Raw genomic sequence first — 18,352 nt, 5'->3', positions numbered from 1 at the left:
TTGAGTAGGGATGCAAAAATGTGACTTTTAGAAGACATTTGGTTTTAGAATTGTATTTGAATTCTTTAAAAACACAGACCCTGAAGTCTATTAAGTGAAATTATTCATTTTTTGCATTCTTTAGCACAATTACTTATATTTGCTAGTTCCACAATTTAACAATTCTATTTAGATGGAACAGAGGAAGAATAGGGTAATCTGTTTTATTATGGATGGTGCTGAAGTAACCATATTAGTGTATCCCAATTTAAGTATGCAGTGTCTCATTCACAAGTAAAAATTTCTTCCCATAAAATGTAACAAAAGAGAAATTAAAATATCACAAAATATCCAGTCAGATTGGCAAATTAAGGGCACCTGTGAATAATGGCTACAGATCATGCATTTAGGGTTATTGTTTTATACATCTTGCTACATTTAACAAATCTGTCCACTTCTCTTCTTTTTCTCCCCTGTACAAGCCAAATAATTTGTTGAAACCACTTGGTCTCAATTTGTCCACACCTACTAAAGCCCAGTTATCAACCACTGTATGGGTCCTTCCAATTGTAGCCATTGTTTGTCCCATTTATGTTACCATAAAAGCTAAGTACACATAAAAGGGTATGAAAAAGAGAGAATAAGAAAAAGAAAAGGCAAAGCTTAGTGTTTCCCAAAGCTTGTGAAGCCTGAAAGTTCAATCGCACACCTTATCTGATTTGGACACCAGTTCATGATGTTCAATGAGTTGTTCAGCTCACACCAGGGCACATGGTTTTACTGCACCCAGAGCAGGGTAATTGCAATGAGAATGTAAAATTAGTTGAAGTTATATCAAATATGAGAAAGAACATGGGCTTTGAACAGAACTAGGATTGAAGCTAGGGCCTTCCACTCACCAGGTGTACAGGCTTGACTCTCAATTACTTTATCTGTAAGTGGTGGTGTATTTATAATTCACCAGGGTACTGTGAAGATTAGATCAATTGAGTATGTCAGTACCTAGTACAGTATAATTCTTTCATTTTCCCCCTCTCTGATAATTTTGCTTTTGACTGTGTCAGAAAAAAATTTTTTTTTCACCTAACTTCCAGAAAGACATATCAAATCTAGGGAAGGCCCAGAGAAAAGCAGTTAAAGAAAAGAGGTAGTTCCTGATGGGGTAAAACTAAAAATATTGAAGACTTTCTGACTTTGAAGTTTAAGTCCAGTATGGCATAGATATGAATCCTATATCACAATATCAGAAAAACAGAATTTTGGAGAATTCCTTTAAACATTAGAAGATAATGTAGAGATAGACAAAATACACAAATTTACATAAGAAAACATACATTTAGGGAAAAAGAGCAAAAATCTAAATAAGTTTAAGAAACAAAACAAATTGATGGATGTCAAACCTATAATGGGGTAAAATCATTATTAAAATATAAGTTTCTGAAAGGTAAAATTGTAATTCTCATACAAATATAAAATGTATCAAATATTTTATTTAACTTATTCAAGAGGGAACCAATAAAGATATAAAGCCAGCCCAAAGAACACTGGAGAAACTAGAATCGTTAGGATAAGATTAATGCTGAGTTAGATCAAAAACTGTTCGATGACTTAAAGAGTGATAAGCCATAATTTAGGGGATATCTGTTCTACTAGACAGAAATTATTTGCATTTCTGTTATACAAAAGCATACCAGTTGAGCTTGTCTCTACGAGTTGTAATATAACCTAGCCAATAGAATGCTAAACCCAGAAAGAACATTCAGAGAATCCTTTGGTCAATGTCTAAGCTTCAAATAATTTTTTAGACACTATAAAGTCAGATTATTGGTATGTGTCTCACTTATCTCTTTAAAGCAGACATTATGAAGAATAACTTCCTTTTCCCATAAAACACCTCTTAGAACCACTTTTACTCAATAGGGGTAGTCACTATTCTTGGTCAAAATGGCAACTCTTGGGATTGTAAGGTAAAATCACTCAAAACTTCATCCCAAAGCTGAAGGAAGACATCTGGTAAGGATTACTTTGATTAGTTGTCTCTCTTGACTGGAAAACTATTTTACCTTTTCGACAATATTAAATTGACAAGTGTGGGGTCTCACTTGAAACTTAAAAGTCAATCCCTTAAAATTCATCAAAATGTAAATCATCTGAAAGAAATTATCAAATAAAGTCAGGGATATGAGATTAAAATAATTTAGACCATTTTATTACATTTTAATACAAACTGAAAAAATATGTAGGCTAAAATAAAGAAGAAACAAAAACAATCAGAAAAAATATATGCACCCCTATGTTCATAGCAGCACAATTTACAATAGCTAAGATTTGGGAAAAGTCCAAGTGCCCATCAGTAGATGAGTGGATAAAAAAGCTGTGGGACATTTACATAATGGAATACTATGCAGCTGTAAAAAAGAAGGATCTCTTACCCTTTGAGACAGCATGAAGGAACCTGAGGAGTATTACATTAGGCAAAATAGTCCAGTCAGAGAAAGAAAAATATCACATGATCTCACTGATATATGGAATCTAATGAACAAAATAAACTGAAGAACAAATTAGATCCAGAGACATGGGAGCATGGAACAGACTCATGAATCTCAGAGGGAACAGGGAAGAGGGGAGGGAAGCGATTAACCAAAGAAGCTTTATGCATATATGCATAATCCATGGACACAGACAATAGTGTGGAGAAGGCTTATGGGGGCAGAAGCAGGGTGGAGGGGGTCAATAAGGGAAAACGTGGGTGACATAGGTAATATTTTCAACCATCAAGATAAATTTAAAAATTAAAAAATAAAATTAAAGGTTTTGGCCCTGGCTCTTGTTTTGCAGTGGTTAGAGCAAAAGTCCATGCACCAAAGGGTCATGGGTTTGATTCCCCATCAAGGACACATACCTGGGTTGCAGGTTTGCTCCCCGCCCCTGGTCAGGTAGCATGAAAGTGGCAACCAATCACTGTGTTTCTCTCACATTGATCTCTCTCTCTCTCTCTCTCTTCCTCTCTCTCTCTTCCCCCCTCCCCCTTCCCTCCTTCTCACTCTCTCTAAAAAAAAAAAAATCAATGGAAAAAATATCCTCATGTGAGGATTAACCAAAAAATTAAATTAAATTAAATTAAAGGTTTTGAAAAGCTACAAGAAAGCATAAGAACAAAATTTCTTTGCCTGTATACAGGTTTGACAGAATAAAAAAGTGGAGTTCAGTACTGCACTGGTGATAATAAATTTTATTTATGTTTAAAAAATAAGCAGGCCTGCAATTTAAGTTGTGCAGGGACACATAAAGAATGTTAGTGCTCACTGGGACATTCAAGGAAAAGAAGGCTGGCAGGTAATAAAACTATATCTTAATCTACTGGGGTTTTAAAACAATTCCTGTGCTACATAAGGGAAGATAATTCAAAGTGCTTATTTTTCTGGGATCACACAGAGTTCCTGGAAAAATTAATTTACAGTGGAGAGAAATTGGATATTTTTCAAATAAGTAACTTCAATTGACACCTGCCTTTCTTACTTAAAGACATATTGAAATGGCTCTAAGTTAATGACTTTCTACTGATTAAAACCTCTCCATCTCTGTCACTCAGTGCCAGCCAGTGGCCAGTGTGCTTGACAGAATTCAGAAGGAGAGGGAATAGCATATGGCAGAATGAGTTTTGAGCTCCAGAGAAATCTTCTTCTGTTCCCAGTCCATTGTGGGGTACCTCTCCCCACAGCACAGAGATGCTGAGCTAAAGACAGTAGAAATGTATGATGGGAAATTATAGAAACAGCTTTTGTTTCATGCAAAGTATTAACAAAACACTTCCATTCCACAGCACACATCTTAAGCTGGGAGAGAGTAGCGTACATTTATCTGAGGGCATTCAGAATGGTACTTCTAGTTCAGTGCACAAAGAAAGCTTCCTGGATAAAGGCAGTGTGAAATGATTGCTGGAATATGTCAGTATTTGGTTTTGGTATCTGAGGAAGGACATATACAAATCACTGACCTCCAGCGAAACATTAGGAATACAATCAGGTGGCCAGGGAGTCCTGAGAGGGCTCAAGACAGGCAAACTGTTGGAGCATTTCTCCTGTGCACCTCAACCCAAATGATTTGCTGACAGAGGCTAAAAACAGGAAAAATGGAACCAGTGATTTGTGTTTTATTATGCTGAGTGTGCTTTTAAGGGACTTTTATTAGTCAGTAGCCATTGTTTTTCTAAATTGTAGGGAAACACAAGAAAACATTTTGTACTTGTGTTTTGTTCTCTCTGTATCTATCTTTCTTCAAGCCATATTGAGGGCTCTGGTTCTCTTCCATCTGGATTTCTGAACCCTGGGCCACTAATAGACATGGCAGGAAGGCAGAAAGCAGGGGGATAAGAAGCAGGGCCTGGGGACACACGAAACCCATCACCCCTGTTCTTCAACCTCCTCTCTTAGACACACACACCACACACACCACACACACACACACACACACACACACACACACACCCACACACACACACCGGTAAGCATTCTTCAGTTAATGACAGGACTACTTACTGCTGACTCCATCAGAACTTACTTCCAAAGCTGAAATATAAATGAATTGCAAACTGGCCAAGAATTCTTGCTTGGTTTCCAAGCTAGAAGTCCTGAGTTAAGTTAGCTTAATTACCTCTAACTTAACTCATTTCTTTTACTATTAAAAGAGAGAAACTTTGGGAGTTCCAGTGAATATAAGGTACAAAGGATACAACTGACAGAAGGCCCTGGTTTCCACCCACACCTCAGGCACATTGTATTAGAAGTCATTAAATCTTTCTATTTGCCTTTTTTTTTTTTTCCTGAAAAATGCTCAGTATTTTCTTCTTATGTATTTCTGAAGAAATTCAGAGAAGTAAACTTGTATAAAAATATATAGTTAAACCTCAGTTCTGGAACATCTCCTATCTCAAGCAATTTGGTTCTCAACCAAATTGTTCAAGAAAAAAAGTGTCTTAGTCATTGAACAAAACTTCAGTTCTAGACCTGACAACCCTTTCTAGCTGCTCTATCGGCATCACAAAAAATGTCTCTCAGGCCATGAAGAAGAGAATGCCAGCCAGTTTACTGCTAAACCTCTCATTGTTAGCATCAGAGGACATTGTGCTGAGAGTTTTTTATTTTTATTTTTTACTTTTCTTGCTTGTGAAATGAATAATTAGCACAATTTTAAAACAAGGAGGCCATCAAGAGTGCTAATGATGCTAAGGGTGTGAAAGAAACAATGATCACAGGTAATTGAAGAGGTAGAAAAATTGTTGATTTGGATGCAGGAAAAGCAGTTAGCAGGTGACAGCATTTCAGAGGCAAGTGATATGTGAAAAAGCAAAGATGCTGCATGCTGACTTCCTGAAAGAAACCCCTGGAAGGCGTGCTGAAAGTTAAGGTTAGTAGAGGGTAGTTTGATAAATTTAAGAAAAGAAGTGTTTGTTTATAGACTAAACAGTACATTAGACATGTACTGTATATAAGAAAGGTTAAAACTGGGAATCATTTAGGGGTCTGGAATGAATTAATTCAATTTACATTATTTCTAATGGGAAAAAATGATTTGGTTTTCGAACAAGTCCTTTCTCAAACTGCCTTCTTCTATTAATTAAGCTCAAAAACCGAGGTTCCACTGTATCAACATTATTTCCATGTATTTGGAAAATATTTCATATACTTTCAAAATATGTCTATTTGCCTCTACTTACATAATGATTTCCTTAGCTTGGGCTGTAATTTTATGCATGTATAATTAGGTCATGAGAAAAATCCCCTGAGTTGTGGTCAAAGCCAATGTTCAGGGCATGATACACAGGGAATGCTCAGGCCACACAGGGCTAAGACATGAATCTGTGTTCTTGGGCCATAGCCGTGCCACATATTTACTTCCATCCTAAGCTGCAACACAGTCAGGGCCACCTAAAATATACCTAGATGAAGGAAGAAGTACATGTGTTGCATTAGTGCGGTACCCCAGGGAGGCCTGGAAAGGAAGTCAGGGCCTGTGCATGTGGTGGGTACAGGTGAGCAGTGAACCTGTCACACCCTACATTATAAGTTGTCATCCCTGTCAGTCCACCCTAAATACTTGCAGGCAAGTCACCAGGATGACTATTCTTCTTAGACAAAATAAGAACAGTTGAAATACCTGGACTTTGGGATCAGAGAAACCTGGGTTGAGATCTCAACTCTGCTACTGACAATCTGAGTAAAGTTGTACAAATTAAAGCCTGAGCACTCATCGTATTTGGGGGTAAAATGTCCCTTATCCCATGAAAGGGTGAAAGGAACAGAAGAAAACTAGGCAGCTCAACTAAGTGTTCGCGTCTTCTCCTGGAAGAGAAATGGAGTAAAGGTCTAGATTGAACATAAAGACACCTTGCTGCTAAAAATGGCCCTCATAGGAACAAGTTGCTTCACTTCTCTTGGTTTTAATTTCACCAGTTTTAAAACAAAGCAAGTAAGCCTTATGTTTTGTGAATTCAGCCCCTCACTGTCGCAGGAGATTTGTTCATGGTAGGGGAAGAAAGGTTTTGTAGTATTAAAACTTATTCTAGTGTCTGTGATAAGGGAAAACCGGGTCTAAAATTGCCGAAGCCCCCCCCCCCCAGTTGCCATCCTGCTGTGTTCCCTTGCCCACCAAACCAGAAAGGGTTTTCCCCACCCTAAGCAAGGTATAGCTGCCACGGAGGCGGAAGCATGTATCATACATAGCTCCTTGCCCCATTGTGCTCAGGGCTCAGACTTTGGAGTTGGGCACCTCTGGGCCCGCTGGGCTAAAATAAACCTCCTGAACCCCGAGCCTCCCAGTGCCGCTTGGTATTTCCTTAAGGTGAGTGTCTCTGGTTCTGCAACATCTGCATTTTTTTAAAATCTTCTCTCACATTGATATAAGCTTGGCCAAAGGAGTAAAGACTGATGCAGAGAGGTTTCGTTTTGTTTTCTGTTTTGTTTTGTTTTGATCTGTGGAAGGAGAACTCAATGTCACTTTCTATTCAGCAAAGGTGGCGTTGGGCAGCTAAGCCATGGAGCCAGAGCACTCCTGCTCTCTCATCTCCTGGGAACATTTCTCACTGGAGCCCAGGAAGGGAACTCATCATCACTTTGCTTCAGCCATTAGTGTGTCATGATCAGTGGTGCCACTTCCAGCATCTCTAGCCTTGAGGACTTTTGATTTGAGAATTCTAGAATGATACACCTGGAATTTCTGGTTAATGGCATTCCCCCCATGAAGCCTGAATAATGTATATGCCATGAAAGAAACAGTGGGAGCAAAAGGCTTATAAGACAGTAAATATCTTTAAACATGTGCTGTGTGAATGAGCACCAAGTTAGTAGGAGCACTTTTATAGAACTTGTTTGCTTTTCCTTGCTCATTGTGTTCTATTAAATCAGGACCCAAAGGTGTACTAATTAGTACTTCAAAGGGATCTTTCACACTACTATAGTCAGTGCCTACTTTGGTACATAATCATCCTTAAAAATATTTATAAACAATGAATATAAAAAGTAGAGATTTTAATGTTATAAGTGAGGTTTCCATACCTACAGCATTAAAAAAACCTGATAAAATACCCAAACAGTTCAATGAAAATTGTCCCTGCATCTGGATCATAGAATTTTTTTGACATGGTCTTTAATTCCTCACTTTTCTGATATTTGGTAATATATTTCTAAAATTATACATAGTCCTTTAGGTTTGTTCTGTTTGTTCATCAGTGAACAACTAGTCATCAAGTTCAGTTCCAATGATAATTTAGTTGAGACTATAGGCTATATTCAATATGACCTAAAGATTTTTTTTCTCTTCCTAGAATTGCATGGTATAGAGTGCTAGAGCCAGCTTGTAACAACCTGAGAAAGTCAATTGTTAAATGTTCAGGAATTTCGTGAGCTGACTTGCTTTATTGTCTTTTCACATAAATGACACTTCTTTAACATTCATATATTGTCAATTGAAATAATATTTAATTAATTAGGTAATTTTAATAAGTGCCATTAACACAAACAGCTTAGTGAACAAACAACTGATTTTTGAGAGGCAGCCCCACCCCGAGCATTCAAAGTGTCATGAACAGCAGTCAGTAGAATTCCCAGAGGGCACAGAAAGTGATGATTACCCCATTAATTAATTAAGTGAAGGTCAAATAAAATTTATACTGTATCATCATTATTTTTATTTTTCTGGTGTTCAATCACTTTGAGAAAAGAACAATAGCTAACTACATAAAATGCTCAATATATTTAGAATTTTTTGTACAAACAGATGTAATTAAAATTTTTTATACAAATACTGACTAAAGCAAATTAAACAGAAAGCCACAGGATAAAATGAAATGTTTCTTACTTGATTTATGAAAGACAGAATCGGACAAAATAAAGGCCAGAAATTGGCACGGAAAAAACAAATTATAAATTATGAGTGTCGAGGTATCACCACCACCATCACAGAAACAATAATGACATAAACAAAGACTAATATTTACTGAGCTCTTCCTAGGTGTCAGCATTATTATTCTAAAAAGCTTTACATACATTATCTTTCTGTGACTTGGTGAAAAAACCAAGGCACAGAAAGATGAAATAAGTTGCCTAGGGCCCCACAGCTGGTAGGGGTTTGGGCTCCATGTTGAACTAAGGTAGCTCTGACTCCAGAGTTCATGATCTTAAATAAAATATCATGTAGTACATGCTGACAGTACCAATATATATCAGTGGCCCTGCACTCCCCTCTTGAATTAGAGGTGTCCCACTCATTTGTGGTTGAAGGATGATGGAATGGAAGCAGGAAAGGAAGAAGCAAAAATTTCTTTTTTTAAGCTCTCTGATTCATGAAACTCACTCTTCCATTGCCCTTACTGTTCTACTTATCTTTTACTGCATTACAAATTACCCCAAAATTTAATGGTATAAACAATTATTATTCTTTCTGATTGTTATGTGAGAAAATGGGGCTCAGCTGAGTATGTTTGCTTAGTGTTTTTTACATCCTTCCCATCCTGTGGTGGCTGGGATTGAATCATCTGAAGGTTTGACTGGGCAAGAGGGTGCACTCATATGTCTGGCAGTAGATTCTGGTTATTGATGCAAATTCACCTGTTCACAAGAGTACCGATGTGTTCTCTCAATGTGGTTTGCACTTCCTCACAGAAAGTTGGTTTCAACATAATGTTTTCCTTTATAGTAGCTTAGGGTTGTGAGAAGGCAAGATAGAAGCTTCTAGTCCTTTAAATGTCAGCCTCAGAACTAGCATAGTATCATTTCCTCCACACTTACTGATCAAGCAAGTGCAATGTTAGTCCAGATTCTGATAGAAGAAAATTAGACACCTTTTCTCAATGGGAGAAATGGCAAATAATAACAAATAATCTTCAGCCGTCTTTAATCTACCACATCTACCAATGTCTTCCACTCTTCAGTGCCAAAGACAGGAGCAGTGCTGAGTCCTACCCAATAGCCTTAGGAGTTTATCTTAATGACTCATACTATGAGGTACACTGTCTCTGAGGACTGAGGAAATTTGTTGCACTCTGGCTGTATGTTGCCTGTATATTTAAAATACGTTTTTTCAGAAACCCTCTTCTTTTCACTGTAAAATGAGGAAAACACATTTTGAAGAAAATGATTTTCAAATTTAAGAAAATCGAAATTAAAAAAAAAATTCAATAAGTGCACATTTTGTTTCCTGGCAAAGGCCTTTGGCAGTAAGTTACCCTAGACACATGTGGACCACCAGGGTTTGGATCCCCATATCATATTTAAGCACTCTAATGCCACTTGCAAATGTGAATTAGGGAGCCAAAGAACACCTTGCTTGCCATTTATTTAATGACAATGAGAACTTCCAGTGATGAAAGGAGTAAGCAATCGCACAGTTTGAAAGCTTGTATTTTCAGCCTGTGTACAAGAAGCTCACAGACTTAATTGTAAAAAAAACACACACCCACCCCTCTCAACCTGAGAATCCCTGGCATTTTAACAAGGCACCACGTTCTTTTTCACACATAAAAATGCTTCTCTGAAATGCAGCAATCTATCATATAAGCATGACTATTTTGCCAGTTTTAATTCTCATTATAAAACTCAGTCTTTCATGTCCTGGGACATTTTAATGCTGTGTGTTGAGATCATGTGCAAAACAGATTTCCATTACCTATTTACTTGGGTTATCGCTCTGGCTAAGGTGTAAATTTCCACCACACACTTGTTTAGAAATTTGGCAGCACACATAGAACATTTTCATACTTAAAAAGCATCCAAAATTTATCATGACATTCAATGATATTAAGCAATTGCAGATAATACTCTCCAACTTCATCAAATATTTATGGTTAATTATAGTCATAATATTAATGTTGCTATGAAAATTAAGGTTGTGAGCTTCTTGTACACAGGCTAAAAATACAAGCTTTCAGACTGTGCTATTGCTTACTCCTTTCATTACTGGAAGTTCTCATTGTCATTAAATAAATGGCAAGCAAGGCGTTCTTTGGCTCTCTAATTCACATTGCAGAGTTGATATCTCCCTTGAAAGACCAGACAAAACATATTAAAAGAGCTGAAGAACCATCAAAACATCACCCACAAGAGGAGAAGTATGTGATCAGAGGCCCAGTGGCTACATTTTCTGGAACAAAAATCAAGACACATGGATTGACAAGTGTGAGAATACCTTGAGCAACCACGAGATAAATGATTTAAAATTCAGTCTTAGAAAATGAGACATATGGTAATCACATTTGAAAGGAAATAGGATTATATGAAACAGAAGAAAGGCCTTAAATAATCTAGTCTCATCTATTTTCTACTCCACCATTGTTAGAAATAAAAATGCAATTGTAAATTTAAAGGACAAGTATGGAAAAGTATTTCCAAAATTTATACCTAGTTTACTGCCTGTCTCTGAGGACTACCAATGAGAAGTAATTTCAAACTTCCTAGGTAAACTTCCATTACTTTCTTGCGTCATTCCTACTTCTCGTCTCATGCTCCTGACGTGCCAGATCATGGCATTTATAATTCTCAGTCTGTCATACCTCTAGGCCTTCTCTTATTCTACCTCTTCTTTTAGGAATACTTATTGCAATGTGGTATCTCAGGCAAAGTTTATCTCACCTTTAATACTCACCATCAGCATCATCTGAAGATTCTTAAACCTTCCAGAATCTAGAAAGGCTGAGCCAGACAGTAGTTCTCCCAAGTTTCTTTTATTCTCTGTTCAGATTTTCACAAATACACTTATCTAATTTCAATCTAATTATAGGTTAACATGTACTTTACAAATTTATTTTTTTAAACCAAACATTAAACTTCCAGATGATACAAATTCTGGAGAGATCATAAATGAATAAATGACAAAATGAATTTTTAAAAGATTTCAGTATATTTAAATGATGGATCATGACATGCATAATGAAATTTGCTGGAGTAAATGTGACCTCCTCAATTGGATTTCAGGGTAGCAACTGCAAAGCTTTAGTGGAGACCTAACTGAATAGCAGAATGAGAGAATTAACTGCATTTTTTATTTCATTGTAATAATGACATGAATAGTGATGTGACACCTCAAGAGAAGAGGGCCAACAGCTAGAGAAGGGTTATAGTCATTCAGTACTCTGCTGGGCTCAACATTCTAGGATATATTGTCTAGTCTAGGGACCAAACTTTTAAGAAGGTCATTGACATGCACTGCTAGTTGCCTATCAATATCAATGTTTATTCTCTTCTTTATTTTTTTCCAGGAGACAGTGTCCAGCTGAGTTACTCTTTCTCCAGCATCCCTTGCAACCATGTGTATAGTTATGGTCAATCAGATGTTTGTGTGACTATGATCGTCCTAAGAAAGCCCTGTAAAGAGCACATATCCCAGAGCCACATTCATCTGCTTTTTGCAGTGTCTCTTCTAGTTTGGAATAGTGATGCTGTCCTGAAGGTGGAGCAGCCGTGTAGTGATCTTGACAGAGTAAAGAATGAGGAAGAAAACCTCATGCTAAGGATGGCGAGTGGAGCCCAGGTCTGTGATGGCACTGCCAGGACTAACTACCTCTGAGTTTTTCACATGAAAAAAACAAGCAGCTATCTTGTTTAAGCCATTTTTGTCATGTCTTCTCTTCCAGGCAGCTTATCACAATGCTGAACAATACAGAGGGTGATCTGGGTGTGGAAGGTTGCGATGGGGTGTCAACAAGAAATGAACAAGTACCTGTAGCCTGCAAGTGAGGGGACTGAGTGGAGACATGCTAACTGGCTTCTTTAATCTGAAACACTGATGAACAGGAGAAGACATAGACTTTATGTCCTGGCTTCCAAAGGCAGGACTGGGATTTGCAGCAGAAGTTCTAAGGAGATTGGGCTCATCCAAGAAAGACTTTTCAGAAATATAAAGTCACCTAAAAAAGAAGTGGTTAAACTCATAGGAAAAAAGAGATTAGAGATTGGATTTGTGGTTACCAGAGGTGGGTTGTGGGGAGGTGGAGGGAGGAGAGGGATAATTGGAAAAAGCTGATCAAAAGATACAGATTTCCCTAGATAAATACATACTAGGGGCGTACTGCACAAGATGATGACTATACTTAACACTGCTCTAAGGTGTATAGGAAAATTGTTAAGGATCTACTTAGGAGTAGCTCCTAAGAGTTCTCATCACAAAGATTTTTTTTTTCTTTTTCTTTATTTTTTGTATCAATATATGATGATAGATGTTAACTAAACTTATTGTGGTAATCATTTCACAATATATGTGAGTGAAATCATTATACTGTACACCTTAAACCATACAGTGTGACATGCAATTATGTTTCTATAAAACTGGAAAAAACAAATAAATGAAAAAATAAAGAGGAAAAACAAACAAACAAGTAGTTTGAATACTACCCACCAATATAGAGGGGATTACAGTGTCAGAATGAAATTTACACCAGTTGGAGTCACTTGCCAGACCTGAGATTTCTATTTGTATTTCAAAACATATCCATACTTTAACAGACATTTCTTGAGCACCTACTCTATCAATATTTTCTGTAAATTTCTAGGAATGCAAGGATTTTTTAAAAATGTGTTCTTCAGGATTTATTGTCTAGTATAAAACTATTATTTCAATAAGACTTTAAATGCTAAGGTATAGATAAGCACAAATTAGAGAAGGGGATAAGATTCCTTAAAATTGAGACTTCAAGGTTAAGCAGTAGTCTGATGAAAAAAGGGAAGAGAATTTCAGGCAGAAGAGGAACACACACTGAGTCATCTGTAGTGAAACAGTATGTTGTGTGTGAGGCAATCAGAAGTTAGAAATATTGAGGCATAAACTGCAGAAAGTTATAGCAGGAGAAAAAGTTGAAGAAGGAGGCATGGGGCATATTGGGGATTTGTATGCAGACCAATAAAGTAGAAGTTATCATACAGCCAGTAGATCCCTGGCTTCCAAAATTCAAAGTAACAATTTTAAAAATGTGAAACTGACAAAGATTGATTTTGAATTATGCCAAGCAGATTACTTAAAAAGCATGCAACATCATGTACTTTTAATATAAATTCTTACTAGAGTTTATTTACAGCAAAAAAATAGAAAATATACTCTAAGAATAAAGTACAGTAATTTAAAGGAATAATTTAGCTTTGTGCCAAGCTCATTTGCATTTTCCTCTTCATTTTATCTAGGAAAATGTCATCAAGGAGCACCAAAACTTAGTAAGGTAAAAATAGCAAATACTTATTATTTTTCATGGTTTCTCTGAGTCAGGAATTTAGCTGCTCAGAAGGGCGGTAACTGCTCAAGTCCATTGTTAAAATAAAAACAAAGATCAGCCTTGAAAGTTCCCTGAGCATACAAAACCAGGTTCATAAAAATAAAACTTAATTTATCTTATTTTGCAATCCTCACTGATGTAGGTTACTTCTTACTTATATCTCTGGAAATCATAAGCAAAACTTGAGCTGTTTTCCTCTAAAAATTCTAATGTTATAAACAATCACTGTGAAGAATAAAGTCACTATATAAGCTGATTCACAACAATCTACCCTGCTCTTCATTCCACATTTTGGTTTGAGTGCTCCCAGTTTGCCAATTGTCTTTTGGTGTGTGCACAATAAGCTTTTAATAATTACTGCTTTGGTGTTTCTTTGTTTTTATGTCTGAACTTTTGACACCCTTATGTGGTTGCAGCCAGGAAGTGGATGGGGCAGAGGTCACCTCCAAGGGCATCTTCACTCATGTCTCTCACCCTCAAATATATACAGGTGCTAGTCCCTGGAACCTGTTAATGTTTCCTAAATAAGACTCAAAATGAGAGATTATCCTAGATTATCCTAATGGGCTCTAAATGCAATTACAAGTGTCCTTATAAAAGGGAGAAGACACAAGGAGATTGGGCATGGAAGAAGAAGGCAATGTGACCACTGAAGTAGGACCACACTGCTGAATTTTAAGATGTAGTAAGGGGACACATGCCAAGGAGTGCAGGCAGCTCTGGAGGCTGGAAATGGCAAGGAAATTGATTCTTCCCTGCCAGTGCCTTGATTCTGGATCTTCTGACTGACTTCAGGACTCCAGAACAGTAAGAATATTTGTTACAGCAGTCACAGGAAAGTCATACAAATGGGAGGACTTAGGCGGCTGGGGCTGGAACATCAGGGCTCTTTAAGCATCTCTCCCTCCTTGTACATGGTCTCACCACATGGTCTCCTCAGCATGAAAACTTCAATATGCCCAGAATTCTTACATGGTGGCTCAGGTATGCAAAAGTGTGTCCTGAGAGCAAAGGAGAATGGGAATAAAGTGGTTTCGATATTTTTAGTTTTGCCATCGAAGTCATGCAGGGTCACTTCCAGGACATTGTACTCACTAGAAGGAAGTCTTCAGAAGGAGTGAAATTAGACTCTACCTTTTTAATAAAGTGAGGAGTGCCAAATAATCTGCTGCTGTATTTTAAAATAACAGTCTTTAATATAGACTGGTATTTTTATCTAGAAGCTTTATTTCTTCACTTTTTTCATTTAAGTCTATTATCTAGCTTGAAAAATGTTTATAAATAGTATAGGTAAGAGTCGGGATTCATTTTTACCCCATATGGATATCTAATCGATAGCACCATTTACTGAAAATAAATCTTTTTCTTTTTACAGCACTAACTTGGTAAAAAAAAAAAAAAATCAGATGACTCTATATGTATGGGTCTGTTTCTGGACCCTTTATTTGTTTCATGCCTATCCTTGTCCAACACATTACGTTATTATTACAATGGCTGTATAGTAACTTTTAACATCTGGTAGTTATAAGTACTTAAACTTTCTTCTTTTTCACTATTGTCTTGGTCAGTGTAGGTCCATTGGTTGGAATTGGCATTTTAACAATATTGAGTTTTCTGACCCATGATACATCTCTGTTTATCTGTATCCCCTTTAAAGTCTCTCAGTATAATCTTGTGGTTTTTTGTACATCTTTCATTAGGACTATAAGTATTTGGTGCTTTTCAAAACTATTTTGAATGATTTTTTAAATTTAATTTTCAATTTTTGATTGCTAGTAAATGGAAATACAATTTATTTTTGTTCATTTACATTATTCCAGTAAACATATTTATTCTAATGTTTTCTATATTGTTTTGAATATTTTTACTACACAATCATCTCATATACTAATAGTTTTATTTCATGCATTGCAATCTTTGTACATTTATTTTATTTTATTTTTCCTGCCTATTGCACTGTCTAATATTTTTAGCATATTGCTGAATAAAACAGGTGAGAGAGCGCGTCATTTTCTTTTTTAATCTCAAGGAGAGAGTGTTAAATATTTCCCCGTGCAATATTGCTAACAAATTTTTATAGGCATATTTTATCAGGTTGAAGATGTTCTCATCTATTCTTAGTCTGTGACATTTTAAAAATTATGAATGAGTTTTTAATTTAATTTTTTTGTCCACTGAAGGATATTATTAAATTTATTATCATAAAATATTCTGGGCTATCAGCCACATCTCGACAAATTTCAAACAGTAAAATTATACTATATGTGTATATATTCTGAACAAAGTGTCACCTTTTGTTAGGTTTGCAGCCCAGGGTTTTCTACATCACTTAGGAAGTGAAAATTCTCCATAAAAGCAGGTTAGTAATAATAAACTCTCTATGGAGAATTTTTAGACCCAGAGCTCAAACAAAAGCTTAGAAGTTTTCTCGTTTTCCTTCTGTGCTGAAAGATTAATTTTTCTAGTCTAGCCTTTTCCTGAAGGTATAACTATCAAAAGTCCTAGATTTCCATGGTGTCCTCACTTTTAACTCCCACCAAGGGTGATCTGAAAGCTTTACCTCCTTTCTGTGACTATAAAAAACAAATACCTTGTTTTTCCAGATCTGCCATCTATTCAGGTAATCCATCACTTCTGTTCCTGTCTTCTCCATTTACTAGCTCCATTTTTATTTTCAGTATCTGGAGGTTTTCCTCACCTTCTTCAGAGCTCTGCTATTCATTTGACAGGATGTTGGTTATGTTTCCCTTGTGTTTTGTAGCTAAAGTTTTTCTCAAATTATTTCTCATGTATTAACTATCTCTGGAATAAGTATAAGCTAATAATTTCCCTTTGGATATTAAATATCTCACTTATCATATAGTATAATTTTATATTTATTAAGGTCTGTTTCTAAAGTATTAAATAATTCCACTGCTCTGTATGTCAATTCTGGAATTAGTACCACAGTACCATTTTTAATTGATAGCTTTAGAGGATACTTCAATAACTAGTGATTCAATTGCATTGTCATTACTCTTTTAATAGGTATTTTATTTGCTATTTTCTCTAGGTGATTATTCCAGATGAATCATCTCTCTCTTAACCATGTCCTAGTAAAACACTGCAGTGTTTTACATAACATAATTAGTTATGCTGCATAGAAATTCACATATACTTTATTCGGAAAAGTTTACGTGCAGACTTTTTGTTGTTTTTTTCATTTCTATTGGCCCACCAAGCTCTCTGACCATTTTTTAGTCCTTTCTTTTTTATGTGAATCCCTGTTCTCAACCAAATGTTCTTGCAAACTTACCCTTTTTATTAAAATGTTCCACTAAGAAAGAATCTGACATGAATAATTTGTAATAACCAACATGTTTTCTCTCCAGTAGTATTTGTGAATTATGCCTTAGCTTCGACAGTAGAATTAAAGAATGTACCTCCAAATATTAGTCAGTGAGTGAGATGTTGTTTCTGTGTTCTTAAATTCCTGGGATCTTAGCTCCACTCTTCTGATACATAAGGTACAGTCCAACAGAATGCAGCTTTATTAGCATGGCCATAAACACTTATTGTTATTATTCATCCCCCAGTCCTTCCCTTTGCCATCTGGAGATTTGACTTTAAAACAGCAGAAAGAAAATTCTCCTCTGCCTTTCTCTTGGGTTTGCTTTGAAGCCAGGCCTGCTCCACACAGGATCACATATTATAGCCAGGGCTGTGTAACTGTTCTGCAGCTGCACTCCACACCCATGTAAATCCTGCACACTGCCCTTCTCTCTCAGTGCCCACTTGGAATACAGTCAGAAGAGAAACTACACAGGAATCTTTCTACTTTTTTCTTTCACCTATTATAGACAGTTGTACAGCCAATAACATAATTTATTCCCATATTTTCAATCTAGAAGGAAGGAAAGGAGGAAGGAAGGAAAGAAAGAAAGGGATTCCATTAATAAGCTATTGGAAAGAGATTCAATGAGGATAACACAGACCAAGTAGCTTTCTGGGCAGTTATAACTAGGGTGAGCTTCAATGTTCCCTGGGCAAACACAATAGCTGAGTATCCTATCAATGCTTAAGAAATGATGTGAATGAGTTCTTTTGGGCAACTATGGGGAAAAAATCGCACAAGCACATTTTCTAGCAGTTCAAAAATAATTCACACTGTAGCTGGGTGCTTCTATACACCTAGACAGACCAGCAGTTGATAGAATGCACTCATGTCTGTTTAAGGAGGAATTATGTTTATTGCATGGGGTCATAGTCACAGGATTCCAACCGTTTGACCTCATATTTTCTTCCCAGCAAAATATCCACCCCTTTTTTTACAAGATACCATCTATGCCATTACTTTTTCTTTAACAGTTTTTAGTATCTACAAAAAGAAAGGCAAAGGTTACATTTGAACAATATCCACATCTCTTTAAATGATAAAATATATCAAGATTCTCTAATTGTAAGCAAATTTGAACTATGTATTATATACTTCAGAGTGCAGGGGGAAAATGTGACTTGTTCAATGGCACAGAACAGAGCTTTAACTTGATATATTTTCCAGCGTTATCTATGCTACCTTATGTTGACCCTGTTAATATTTTTTCTGGTAGTTTCCATGGGAGCTAATAATGAAATGCTGAT

The sequence above is a fragment of the Miniopterus natalensis genome, chromosome 2 (genome assembly GCF_054644295.1).
Source record: "Miniopterus natalensis isolate mMinNat1 chromosome 2, mMinNat1.hap1, whole genome shotgun sequence".
In the NCBI taxonomy this organism is placed as follows: Eukaryota; Metazoa; Chordata; class Mammalia; order Chiroptera; family Miniopteridae; genus Miniopterus; species Miniopterus natalensis.
The sequence above is the reverse complement of the archived record's forward strand: the minus strand, read 5'-3'. Positions refer to the sequence as shown.